The 13,674-nt window shown below is 36.7% G+C and overlaps 1 pseudogene; it reads right to left on the bottom strand.

The window, feature by feature from the left end:
* Window positions 1–11,177: 11,177 nt before the first annotated feature.
* LOC147607094 (uncharacterized) lies at window positions 11,178–11,785 on the bottom strand (annotated as a pseudogene).
* Window positions 11,786–13,674: the final 1,889 nt, after the last annotated feature.

Here is a 13,674-nt window from a genome sequence, read left to right as displayed (position 1 = left end):
AATATGCCAAGAATTTCACTTTTACTATTTAAATGTTTGAATTCCAAATGTCATGGGAATTCCTCTTTTATCATTTATATATTTCTCATAAAATATATTAATCTAAAATAAAATATCCATTAATTTCAATATGCTAAGAATTTCACTTTTACTATTTAAATGATTGAATTCCAAATGTCATGGAAATTCATCTTTTATCATTTAAATATTTCTTATGCACAAAAAAAATTTATCTAAAATTTCTCTTTGAATTTAAATTAAATATCCATTAAGTCCAATATGCTAAGAATTTCACTTTTTCCATTTAAATGATTGAATTTCAAATATCATGGGAATTTCTCTTTTATCATTTAAATAAAATTACCATAACTTTCTCTTTTCTTAATTATTTAATTATGCATAAACCTTAAAAAATAGTTTTCCATTGAATGTGATGAAAATCATTCTTTTAGCCTAGGATATTCAATCCTACAATATGGTAGGAAGTCCTCTTTTCACGTTATGCATAAGAATGAATTATGTATCAATTTCTTAAAAATTTTACCATAGCTCCGCTGCTATTACTGATAATTTTCAATATTTTTGAAAAGAATAAACTTAAAAACACAATTATGATAGTATAACTATCTTCTGAACTTAAATCTAATTTATGGATTTAAATTATAAGATTATCATAATTTTAGAAGCATAAAAGTATAAAAACCACTTTCTTAAACTCTAGCTTCACAAGCCTAGAGTTTGATTTGTGAATTGAGAATTTATCAATGAGAAGCATCATTTGAATAGAGAATTGGTCATAGGAAGGACCATTCTTTTGGGGAGAGAGAGATAAACATAAAAAGCATCCTAATAAAGCATAAATGTAAACTTTTCTTAATTATTCATTACAACTCTTAAGAAAAGCTTGATTTGCATTATAAACACTTAATTTAGAAACTTCTCAAGCTTGAGAGGGATTGAGAAGTGAAAACATTGAGAATAGTAGAGAAAAACCATAAAATTACACTTTACCTCTTGTTTTTGCTTGCTTCTCTATCTTAAAAGAAGCCCCCAACCAATCAAAAGGTTTGTGTGTTGAAAGGAAAGCTCCCTGAAGAGAGAGAGAGAGGCTCCACTCTCTCCAAAGTTAGAGGATTTTTAAGGGATAATTAAAAATATCATTATTTTAATGTAATACTGGCATGGTATAGTTCACATATTTTTTTACAAAAGACTAAGGATCTATTTATAGGTAAGGGAGGCCTCTAACCAAGTCCAACTAGGCTCTAGAATTTTCTAGGTTCAGTTTGGCTGAATTTGGACAAGATTTGGCTCCCTTTTGATTTGGTTTGATCCAGGAGAGAGGAGAGATAAAAATATCAAAATTTTATTAAATTAAAAACTCCACCACATGTGTGAAATAGGTGTCTCCTTGAAGTCCCCCCTTCTCCTTATTACCAAGGTGTCAAAAATGTATCATTATGGTCCTTGGAATTATAAGGTAAATACCATCATGTCTAGGCCTCATGCAAGTCAGGGATTCCATACAATTGCGGTACTTTCATCTGAAGACCCAATTACCAATTTATGAATTTCATTCTGAATATCAATTTGTATGAATTTCATCACACAATTACAACCTTTTACTGCTACTTCATAAAATTTTGACATTTCTGGCTTCTCGGTTGATCCACTTTAGCCAATTCGCTGCTCTGATACCAACTGAAAGATCCTTGTCCCCTACGTGCAACGAATTCGAGGGTGCTAGCAGCGGAAGTAGCACTTCTTGTGCGGGACAGAGCCTCTCACTTAAGGCCTCGCCCACGGATATCCGCTGCTCTGATACCAACTGAAAGATCCTTGTCCCCTACGTGCAACGAATTCGAGGGTGCTAGCAGCGGAAGTAGCACTTCTTGTGCGGGACAGAGCCTCTCACTTAAGGCCTTGCCCACGGATATCCGCACAAGAGACTAATCCCTGGGTCCTTCCAAAACCAAACCCGAGAAAACTTTCCTTGCCCAGAAAGCACGGGCGATTCCTCCATGGGATATTTTTATTCTAGCGTAGTCAAGGTCATCACTAACCAAACTGATCTGACCAAACCCGTAAGTCACATGGTCAGATCAAGGAAAAGACTTGCACTTAGATCATAGAGACCAACGCTTTTTTCCTTATCGAGAGGCACAGCGTTGATTCTTTTCCATAGAACAAGGACTGTCTGGGATTTACTTCATCTATCATACCATAACAGAATTGAGTCTCATTTTAGGGATCCATCAATCTAGCCTAACCCCATGCAGTCCCTTGGGCAACCAGTGTAGTGATAGAATCCATTTAGGAATTTGGTTATGTTTTATCCCGGGTACCAGGGAAAATAGTTCCCAGGCCCCCTAGTCGGTGCTTCATGCAAACTTCAAGATAGTCACACCACTTACACACCTAATATGAAATTGCCTGTTTCACAAATTCAGCTAACTTTAAAACAATCTTTTAATAAAATCATAGTATCACTGATCATAATCCTCCAAAATATCCAGTTGAATTCTAGTTTCCAATCATTCCTTCATTGGTGTACCTATGGCATCATTGATAACCAGAACGCTCACCACCTGTCCCCACTGAGGGGCCTTTTCAATAGTTCCTAGCTCATAGTACCCGAAAATGTATTCACTTATAAAAATCCAGATGGACTCCCCGTTTAAGATCAGCAAGATCAACCAATAGATCCATATAAAAGAGCCATGGACACATCTGTTGAGGACCTGCAAGGTTAATCAACCAGATTCATGCCCGAATTCAGAAAACAACTCTTACTCCTTGTTCCAATATCTTCCTTGACGCACGCATGGGTATCTTCGGTGACCTAGAGCGCGAGCACCGTATGGTCATCACCCTCTAGGATCCTTCACAGCAGGTCACCTAGCGCTTCACTCATAGGCCGCTTCCTTGGTCCCTCATCCACCCTACCGGAAGCTCACCATTTAAATCGAACCAAGGCTGGTCAAGACCTCCGTCGACCATGCTACGCGAGACGTCCTCCGTTGACTCTCCGTCTCAACTGTTGCAACTTTATCACTTAGGTCTCCACGACCTCATTCACATGAATGGTCAAAATGCTTCCCCAGCATTCTTGACATAAAACAGGTCATAAATACAGTTTCTATAACGAACTCTCGTCTTTCGATCTCCACATCAATCCACATTTCTTAATCCAAGTCCTTGAATCATATGTATTCCCATCATCCTTCATCCATTCTCATCCAATCACATCATTTTTATCCATTCTCATCCAATCACATGATCATCCATTCTCCTCCAATCACATCATTTTCCATCTCTCACATCTTTCCACATTTATACTCATCACATCTCATCCACTTTCATCTACCCATATCCACATCTCATCATATCACATTCATTCACATCTCATCCATTCATATCTACCCCGATGCACATCACATCACATCACATCACATCACATCCATTTCACCTCACATCTCATTCATTCACATCTATCCTGATTCACATCCCATCACATCTCATCCATCACATCTCATCCATTCACATCTATCCATTCACATCTCATCCATCACATCTCATCCATTCACATCTCATTCATTCACATCTATCCCGATTCACATCACATCACATCACATATCATCCATTCACATCTATCCCAATCATCCTTCATCCATTCTCATCCAATCACATGATCATCCATTCTCTTCCAATCACATCATTTTCCATCTCTCACATCTTTCCACATTTATACTCATCACATCTCATCCACTCGCATCTACCCATATCCACATCTCATCATATCACATTCATTCACATCTCATCCATTCATATCTACCCCGATGCACATCACATCACATCACATCACATCACATCCATTTCACCTCACATCTCATTCATTCACATCTATCGTGATTCACATCCCATCACATCTCATCCATTCACATCTATCCATTCACATCTCATCCATTCACATCTCATTCATTCACATCTATCTGGATTCATATCACATCACATCACATATCATCCATTCACATCTATCCCAATTTATATCATATCACATCACATCCATTCACATCACATATCATCCATTCACATCTATCCCAATTTACATCATATCATATCACATCCATTTCACCTCACATCTCACCCATTCACACTTATTCCGACTCACATCATATCACATCCATTCACATTCATCACATTCATTGTATCCCTATTCTATCACATACATTATATCCATACATTCACATCTATCACTTCACATCCACATATATTCACATCACATCACATTTCATCCACATCTCTTTCCAGTACATCACATCTCATCCACATCCACATCACTTCCACATCCATATCCCTTTACATTACATTCTTTCACATACACATCCACATCCATTTACATCACATTCTTAATCATACACATCCACATCCATTTACATCACATTCTTTCACATACACATCCATATCCATTTACATCGCATTCTTTCACATAAACATCCACATCCATTTACTTACCATTTCACCCTTTCACATATCCTCTCATCTCATTCTCATCTCATCATTCACATCCACATCCATTTACTTCACATCTCATCCACATTCATTTTCATCACACCACATCCTATCACATCCCATTCACATCTTATCACATCCATTCACATCCTATCGCATCCCATTTACATCTTATCACATCCCATTTACATCTTATCACATCTATTTACATCCTATCACATCCCATTTACATCTTATCACATCTATTTACATCCTGTCGCATCCCATTCACATCTTATTCCCATTTAGTAGCTTTTCCTACTTCGATACCGATAATGGGACTTTTTCTAAATTTTTGCCAATTCTTTGGCGTAGATAAAGGTTCTTTTTCTCGATGACTATTTCCATATTCTTTCTCAATTTCTCAAATGAATTATATTCAATATTCCTCTTTTGAATAAAAGAATTCATGGGATTTACAAAAATCAATTCTATCCATATTTTCACTTTTGATAAATATTCATAAATTTAATTATACTAAAAATTCATCTTTTTCCCATTTAATTTCTTGGATCTCAAATATCATGGGAATTCCTCTTTTTACATTTAATTGCTTGAATTATAAATGTTATGAAAATTCCTCTTTTATCATCAAATAAATTTATCTAAAATTTTTCTTTTTTTTAATAAAAATATCCATTAATTCAATATGCCAAGAATTTCACTTTTACTATTTAAATGATTGAATTCCAAATGTCATGGGAATTTCTCTTTTATCATTTAAATATGCCAAGAATTTTACTTTTACTATTTATGGATTTAAATTATAAGATTAGCATAAAAGTATAAAAATCACTTTCTTAAACTCTAGCTTCACAAGCCTAGAGTTTGATTTGTGAATTGAGAATTTATCAATGAGAAGCATCATTTGAATAGAGAATTGGTCATAGGAATGACCCATTTTTTTGGGGAGAGAGAGATAAACATAAAAAGCATCCTAATTAAGCAAAAATGTAAATATTTCTTAATTATTCATTACAACTCTTAAGAAAAGCTTGATTTGCATTATAAACACTTAATTTAGAAACTTCTCAAGCTTGAGAGGGTTTGAGAAGTAAAAACATTGAGAATAGTAAAGAAAAACCATAAAATTACACTTTACCTCTTGTTTTTGCTTGCTTCTCTATCTTAGACCAATCAATTGGTTAGTGTGTTGAAAGGAAAGCTCCAAGGATGGTTGAAGAGAGAGAGAGAGAGAGGCTCCACTCTCTCCAAAAGTAGAGGATTTTAAAGCGATAATAAAAAATATCATTATTTTAATGTAATACTAGCATGGTATAGTTCACATATTTTTTTACAGAAGACTAAGGATCTATTTATAGGGGAGGGAGGCCTCTAACCAAGTCCAACTAGGCTGTAGAATTTTCTAGGTTCAGTCTAGCTGAATTTGGACAAGATTTGGACCTAGTTTGGCTCTAAGGATCTATTTATAGGGGAGGGAGGCCTCTAACCAAGTCCAACTAGGCTGTAGAATTTTCTAGGTTCAGTCTAGCTGAATTTGGACAAGATTTGGACCTAGTTTGGCTCCCTTTTGATTTGGTTTTTTCCAGGAGAGAGGAGAGATAAAAATATCACAATTTTATTGAATTAAAAACTCCACCACATGTGTGAAATAGGCGCCTCCTTAAAGTCCCCCCTTCTCCCTACCAAGGTGTCAAAAATGTATCATTATACCAAAATATCTCATTTTTTTAGTAATATCTCATAGTTTTTAACTAATAAACCTTGTATTGAGTCAACTCTTCATTTTATATAGGCGTTAACTCATTTTTGGGTATTTTCTTTTATTCATTGGATTTATCTCCTCCCCTTACTTGGATTAATCTTATTGGTCCATAGGAATCTTAATTGAACCATAATCTAAATTTTTTAGAAAATCTTGATCCTTAGGCTAAGGTCTTTTATACATATTTTCAATTAATTTCAAATGCACATTGGAAAGTTCTTTTTGAATTTCTGTTTCAGGGGAAACCATTTTAGACACTAGGAGGATTTTTATATCCAAAAATATCCCAATTTTGGATTACCTCTCTCTAGACATTTTCTCTCTCCAATCCAAAACAGAGTAAAACAAGATCTTTCTTCTATTTCAAAGAGGAAAATAATTACAAGATCAGAAGAGGAGGTTCTCACACTTGTACACCTCAAAAGCTGGAGGGAGGAATCTTACATCCTACCTCACTTAAAAAACGCGAGATGTCCTCATCTCGCCAGCTGGAGGATAACTCTTTCCCTTAAGATCCAACTGATTCTGGGGTTGGGGTTCCTTATAGTCTGGTCAACCCAATAGAGTCCTGGGATAAAGATCCCTTCTACAAGAAGAACATATAGAACTCATTATCAGATAACAATTCATTCAGAATATATCATTCATATCCTTAACACAATAATGGTCCATTAGACCGAAAATTCCATCTGAACATTTCTCCATAGGAATTTTAGTTATGGAGGTTTTTAATTTGTCATCCCTTAACTTGATCCACTGGGTCAAGTGTTAACAACAGCAATTTGTCAGCACAATCCACTAATCTCATAGTAATTTGCTGAAGTCATTATCGCCATTCCAGTTATTAACATCATTACTGGGATTCGTTCCATTCATCCTCATTGTGGTTTTGTTCAACTTATCTTCTTTCAACTTAGAATTTAGGAATCATTATCTTTCAATTAGAATCCAAATCAACTCATTAATTCTCAACCAAAATTCTAAAATCATATCAACCAGCAGTCGAGTTCATCATCTGGATAGTATTTTTGCTTATAATTTCAAGGTCTTGGATTTACTCGTATATACTACCTGTAGAGAGCTGCAGTTATACCCTCGGTATATACGAGTAGTCATGGTCCTTGGAATTATAAGGTAAATACCATCGTGTCTAGGCCTCAAGCAAGTCAGGGATTCCATACAATTGCGGTACTTCCATTTGAAGACCCAATTACCAATTTATGAACTTAATTCTGAATATCAATTCGTATGAATTTCATCACATAATTACAACCTTTTACTGCTACTTCATAAAATTTTGACATTTCTGGCTTCTCGGTTGATCCACTTTAGCCAATTTGCTGCTCTGATACCAAGTGAAAGATCCCTACCCCCTTCGCGCAATGAATTCGGGGGTGCTAGCAGCGAAAGTAGCACTTCTTGTGCGGGACAGAGCCTCTCACTCGGGGCCTCGACCACCATGGATATCCGGACAAGAGACTAATTCCTCGGTTCTTCCAAAACCGAACCTGGAAAAACTTCCCTTGCCTAGAAAGCACGGGCGATTCCTCCATGGGATATTTTTATTCTAACGTAGTTAAGGTCATTCACTAACCAAACTGATCCGACTGAACCCGTAAATCACATGGTCAGATCAAGGAAAAGACTTACACTTGGATCATAGAGAATCCATTTAGGAATTTGTTTATGTTTTGTCCCGTGTACTAGGGAAAAGAGTTCCCAGGCCCCCTAGTCGGTGCTTCATGCAAACCTCAAGATAGTCACACCACTTACACACCCAATATGAAATTTCCTAATCATAGATTCAGCTAGCTTTAAAACAATCTTTTAATGAGATCATAGTATCACTGATCATAATCCTCCAAAATATCTGGTTGAATTCTAGTTTCCAATCAATTCTTCATCGGTGTACCTATGGCATCATTGGCAACCAGAACGCTCACCACCTGTCCACTCAGGGGCCCTTTCAATAGTTCCTAGCTCATAGTATCCGGAAATGTATTCACTTATAAAAATCAAGATGGACTCGATCAGCAAGATCAACCAACAGATCCATATAAAAGAGCCATGGACGCATCCATTGAGGACCAGCAAGGTCAATCAACCAAATCCATGCCCGAATTTAGAAAACAACTCTTACTCCTTGTTCCAATATCTTCCTCGATGCACGCGTGGGTATCTTCGGTGACCCAGAGTCCGAGCACCGTATGGTCAACACCCTCTAGGATCCTTTGCAGCAGGTCACCTAGCGCTTCACTCATAGGTCGCTTCCTTGGTCCCTTATCCACCGTACCGGAAGCTCACCATTTAAATCGAACCGAGGTTGGTCAAGACCTCGGTCGACTGTGCTACGTGAGACGTCCTCAATTGACTCTCCGTCAGCTGTTGCAACTTTATTACTTAGGTCTCCCCACGACCTCATTCAAGAACGGTCAAAATGCTTCCCTAGCATTCTGGACATAAAACAGTCATTTAAAAACAGGTCATAAATACAGTTTCTATAACGAACTCTCATCTTTCCACATTGTTCCACATCAATCCACATTACTTATGTATTCCCATCGTCCTTCATTCATTCTCATCCAATCACATCATTTTCAATCTCATCACATCTTTCCACATTGATACTCATCACATCTCATCCACTCGCATCTACCCATATCCACATCTCATTACATCACATTCATTCACATCTTATCCATTCATATCTACCCCGATCCACATAACATCCCATCACATCTCATCCATTCACATCACATCTCATTCATTCACATCTATCCCGATTCACACCACATCACATCCATTCACATCACATATCATCCATTCACATCACATATCATCCATTCACATCTATCCTCATTCACATCACATCACATCACATCACATACCATCCATTCACATCTATCCCAATTTACATCATATTACATATCATCCATTCACATCACATATCATCCATTCACATCTATCCCAATTTACATCATATCACATCACATCTCACCCACTCACCGTCTCACATCACATCACGTCCATTCACATTTATTGTATCCCCATTCCATCACATACATTCTATCCACATTACATCACGTCCACATCTATCCACGTCATATCTTATTCATTCCATCCTTTTTACATCACATCCACATCATATCTCATTCATACACATCCCATCTCATTCATCCACATCCATCCAATCATTCACATGCACGACTATCCACATCTATCCATACATTCAGATCTATCACTTCACATCCACATATATTCACATCACATCACATTTCATCCACATCTCTTTCCAGAACATCACATCTCATCCACATCCATATCACTTTCACATCCACATCCCTTTACATTATATTCTTTCACATACACATACACATCCACATCCATTTATATCACATTCTTTACATACACATCCACATCCATTTACATCACATTCTTTCACATACACATCCACATCCATTTACTTCCCATCTCACCCTTTCACATATCCTCTCATCTCATTCTCATCTCATGATTCACATCCACATCCATTTACTTTATTACAAAGAGGTGTAGTATGTTCAAACTTCAAAGGTTTTTATTAGAAAATGCAAAATGCTCCTCTCATCCAAAAGGTTGCAGGAGAATGGTCAAAGCTGCTGCCTTTATAGTTTTCTCCATTGTCAAATATCCTCTTAGAAGTGAAGAGGAGGAACTTGAAAAGATTGAAGGCTCTTCAAACTTTTGCTTTCTCAGAGATTTAGAGGAAAATGATATAGAGGAGGAACTTGGACCTGAGGAGGAGGAGAGGCTTGCCAAGGATAATGAAATCATAGAATTAAAGGCACATACAATTGTTCAGTTACCCAAGGAAAGTGGAGATCCATTGCATAAATATATTGTTCCTTCATTGCCAAGTTTTCCTATCAAGGATGAGTATTTACTACTTTCTAATATTCAAACGTTATTTAACTTGAGGGAGGACTATTGTCTTGCCATCATTGTAGAGGGTTGTGAAGATGGTGAGAAGGGCTCATTGATATTGAGAGTGAGAATAATGATGAATTTGCTGCTTTAGATGTGTCTACTTCAGATGACAAGTTCATCGATTCAACTCATGCTTTATCACTATGTATTAAGAAAGCATAGGAGTCAGAACCATTGATCTCTGAGGATGAATTTAATCAGCTTCAAGCTTCACTTAGAAGTTGGTATTGCCGATGTTGGAAGGGAACAGAGTGATTATGTCCAACTTAAAGACATCAAAGAAACCTCAATCTCACTCTGGACATCAGATATACTTGAACAAGATGAAAATCAAAAGATAAGTGAATATGAATTTGAATCCATACATTATATTATTTTAACTTACAATTATTTCACAGTGTTTCTCTTGTTTACAGTTGGAGCTAGCAGATGAAGACAAATTCTTAGGGAGAGGTAAAGGCTCAAGGAAAGCAGGCTCTAGCAAGAAAGATACTGCACTGACACTATTTGTCCAAAATGGATGATAATATTTCCCATGTGTTGTAGCTAGTTCTTCGAGGATGTAGACTGGCTTATACTTTGTATTAAAGCTCTCTGTAAACTGTATGGCTTCTCAACTATACAAGCCAACACTAACCAAATCATGTTTCTTGAGAAGACAACCACTACTAGAATTTTTGGTTATGGCCCTGGGTTTTCCACCTCTAGAGCAGGATATTTTTTGACATACTCTGCGTATGCTCTAGCTGCAAATAAAACCGATGTAAACACACTAGGTGGCTACAATAGAAGGAAATTTCTACGCTTCAGGGGAGCACTGACAAAGGATGATGATGTGAAAACTTTGGAATAGACTTTTTGTACATACTCTGGATTACAATAGATAACTTTTTGTACAAAGTTATGAATACAATAGTTCTCTTTTTTGACAGTGTTATGTGTCCAAAATGTCATTTTTCTGCATTCTTTGTAGTTGTCTTCTGAAAAACCAATTGAATAACTCTGCAAGAGCATTGCTTCTTGTAGCCCCTCCACCATGTCTTGTGCTCCGAAAGAATGATGTGCGTGCCTGGTAATGTGACTTTTCCATCCCTTGGTTACTGTATGTTGCTAGTGGTCCATGCTCCTCAACAAAATATGGGCTATGTACATGGAGGATGTGCTGCGGAGGATGTGCTGCATAACAAAATAAAATAAAATTAGCATATGTCAATTCCACTAAGTGTATCACGAATACAAAGGAGTCTTATACCAAATAGTATGTGATATCTTTTTCTCCCCATGCTTCTTTGATTATTTGAATGAGATTTGTAATAGAAATTTTGTACTCTTGCGCATATGTAGCTGATGTCTTCTGTTGTCTAAGAACATTTAAAAAGATGTCAAGATTCTTCCAAGCCTCCATTCTAAGATTTGCTGTGGCTGCGGTGTACTGGCAACATTTGTCGTGATCTCACACAATTCTTTCCAACAATCCCACGTAACAATCACTTGTTTTTTACTATGGTTTCCTAAAAATCTTCTGGCTTTTGCACCTCCCATGGAGACATCTACCAAGATATCTTGTGTTTTCCCTGAAACTGGATATTTCCTTAAATGAACCTGACCCCCATGAAAGCCCATTTTTTATAACAATGCTTCACATTTATCAATACATTGATCTGCCAACGATGTTGGTTTAATAGAATATGCATAATCAAGATGCAATCTCAGAAGCTTGTCAATTATTCTTATCTCTACATGCAAAGTGCATATGTGAACATTTTTAACAGAGATAGGAAGAATGGGATCCCAATTTTTTTTTAAAAAAACTTACTCAGATCTATAGAGTCTCTCATTGGGACTCTCCTTGCTGGTCGCAAACTGCTCCACTCTTTTGATCCCATACCTTCCATACAATAAATGCAAGGACACTTTGCATTAGCCCCGTTGCATATTCCAAGCATACATTTGATAGTCTTCAAGTCAGCACCCAAATGCCATTCCACTTTGAAATTGCCAACTCCATCAACTATGAACATATCTCCAGTACTTTGGGATTGAATGATATTAGGGATACCTGTGTGGGAGAACAACCATTTGAGGGTTTGATGATTTTTAGTTGGTATTTGAGCTGCACCAACCCACCAAAGCTCCATCTCTGACTGGATTTTATGTTCTGGTTCATCTCCTCTACCATTGTTGTACTTAATTGCCTTGTTAATAATAGATATGCTTACTCTTTCCATCTTTTGTCCTTTTTGGATCTGTGCCTCATCCAGCTTCAATACGAACTTTAGCACACCACCACATTCTTCTACAGTAATTTTATACATATGCACCATTGCAATTTGTACTTTTCTAAGATCCACCCATATATTGTTGAATGCATTATAGATAAATGTACTCTTTTTCTTCTGTTTCTCATAAGGCATTATCCCTTCAATATGTATGTACTCTCCAAAAATACTCAATTTTTTTTTTGATTCATAGCAATCCTAGCAGTAGAAACTGAAAGGGATCTTCGCAAACCAAAAGCTCTTATTCTCTTGCATCTAAGATTTTGTAACCATAATCTAGAAAGAGCTTGGTAAGTGTCACAAGTCTTTACTATTTCATCTGGTTTCACAATGGTCCTTAAGTCTCTTACCAACTCTTTGAGAGTGAGATCTCTTAAATTTGTATTCTCTGGAGATTGAAGAATTCTAATTAGGTCTGACTTGTTCATGGTTTCCATGAGAAGCTTGATTCTCTCCTCATTTCGACGGATATTAATACCTGAAATGTGAGAGACACATTTCTTTGCAAGGTTGAGTCTCCTCTTTTTAGCCTCCCTACTTTCAGACAACTCACTTATATTCTTTAAAGTTCTCTTCCTCTCTTTGAATCCTCCTGGGGTTTCTTTCAGGTAACAACACCGATTTTTTTAAGCTATTAGTATTCGATTTACGTGTATTTTGTCGATTAAATATATTACATTACTACTAGGTTTTTGTATATGATGATGATTTCCTGAAGAGAGCAGGAGGCTCAAGATCATCCATTGCTAGTAGCAGTTTAAAATCAACAGGTCATCAAAAGGATGCTGGTCTCGTTGAATATATAAGACATTTGAATCATCAAAAGGTACATATAATTTATGACACTTGCTTATAATTGATAGTAAGTTGACTTGAATCATGATGATTACAATTTTGATGCATAGATCATTATATTTTATAAAGAGTTCTCAAAAGACAATGCAAAATTTCCTTTATTCACATTGAAAGTATTCTCCAGGTTTTGTGGTGGATATGATGTGCCTTTTGAATGCTCAGAAAGTGGTGCTGGTGGAGAAACATTTTGCATTGCGGGTGTTTGGTCAAGGGCATGGATATCAAGCACTAAGATGCCCCTACTACCGGTCATACACAGGTCAGGCTCTTGCAACAGGAATTAATGAACCGGACACA

The sequence above is a fragment of the Cibotium barometz genome, chromosome 56 (genome assembly GCF_041138505.1).
Source record: "Cibotium barometz isolate CiBa-2024 chromosome 56, ASM4113850v1, whole genome shotgun sequence".
Taxonomy (NCBI): domain Eukaryota; kingdom Viridiplantae; phylum Streptophyta; class Polypodiopsida; order Cyatheales; family Cibotiaceae; genus Cibotium; species Cibotium barometz.
Note: the sequence above shows the minus strand (reverse complement) of the source record. Positions and strands in the feature narration are given on the sequence as shown.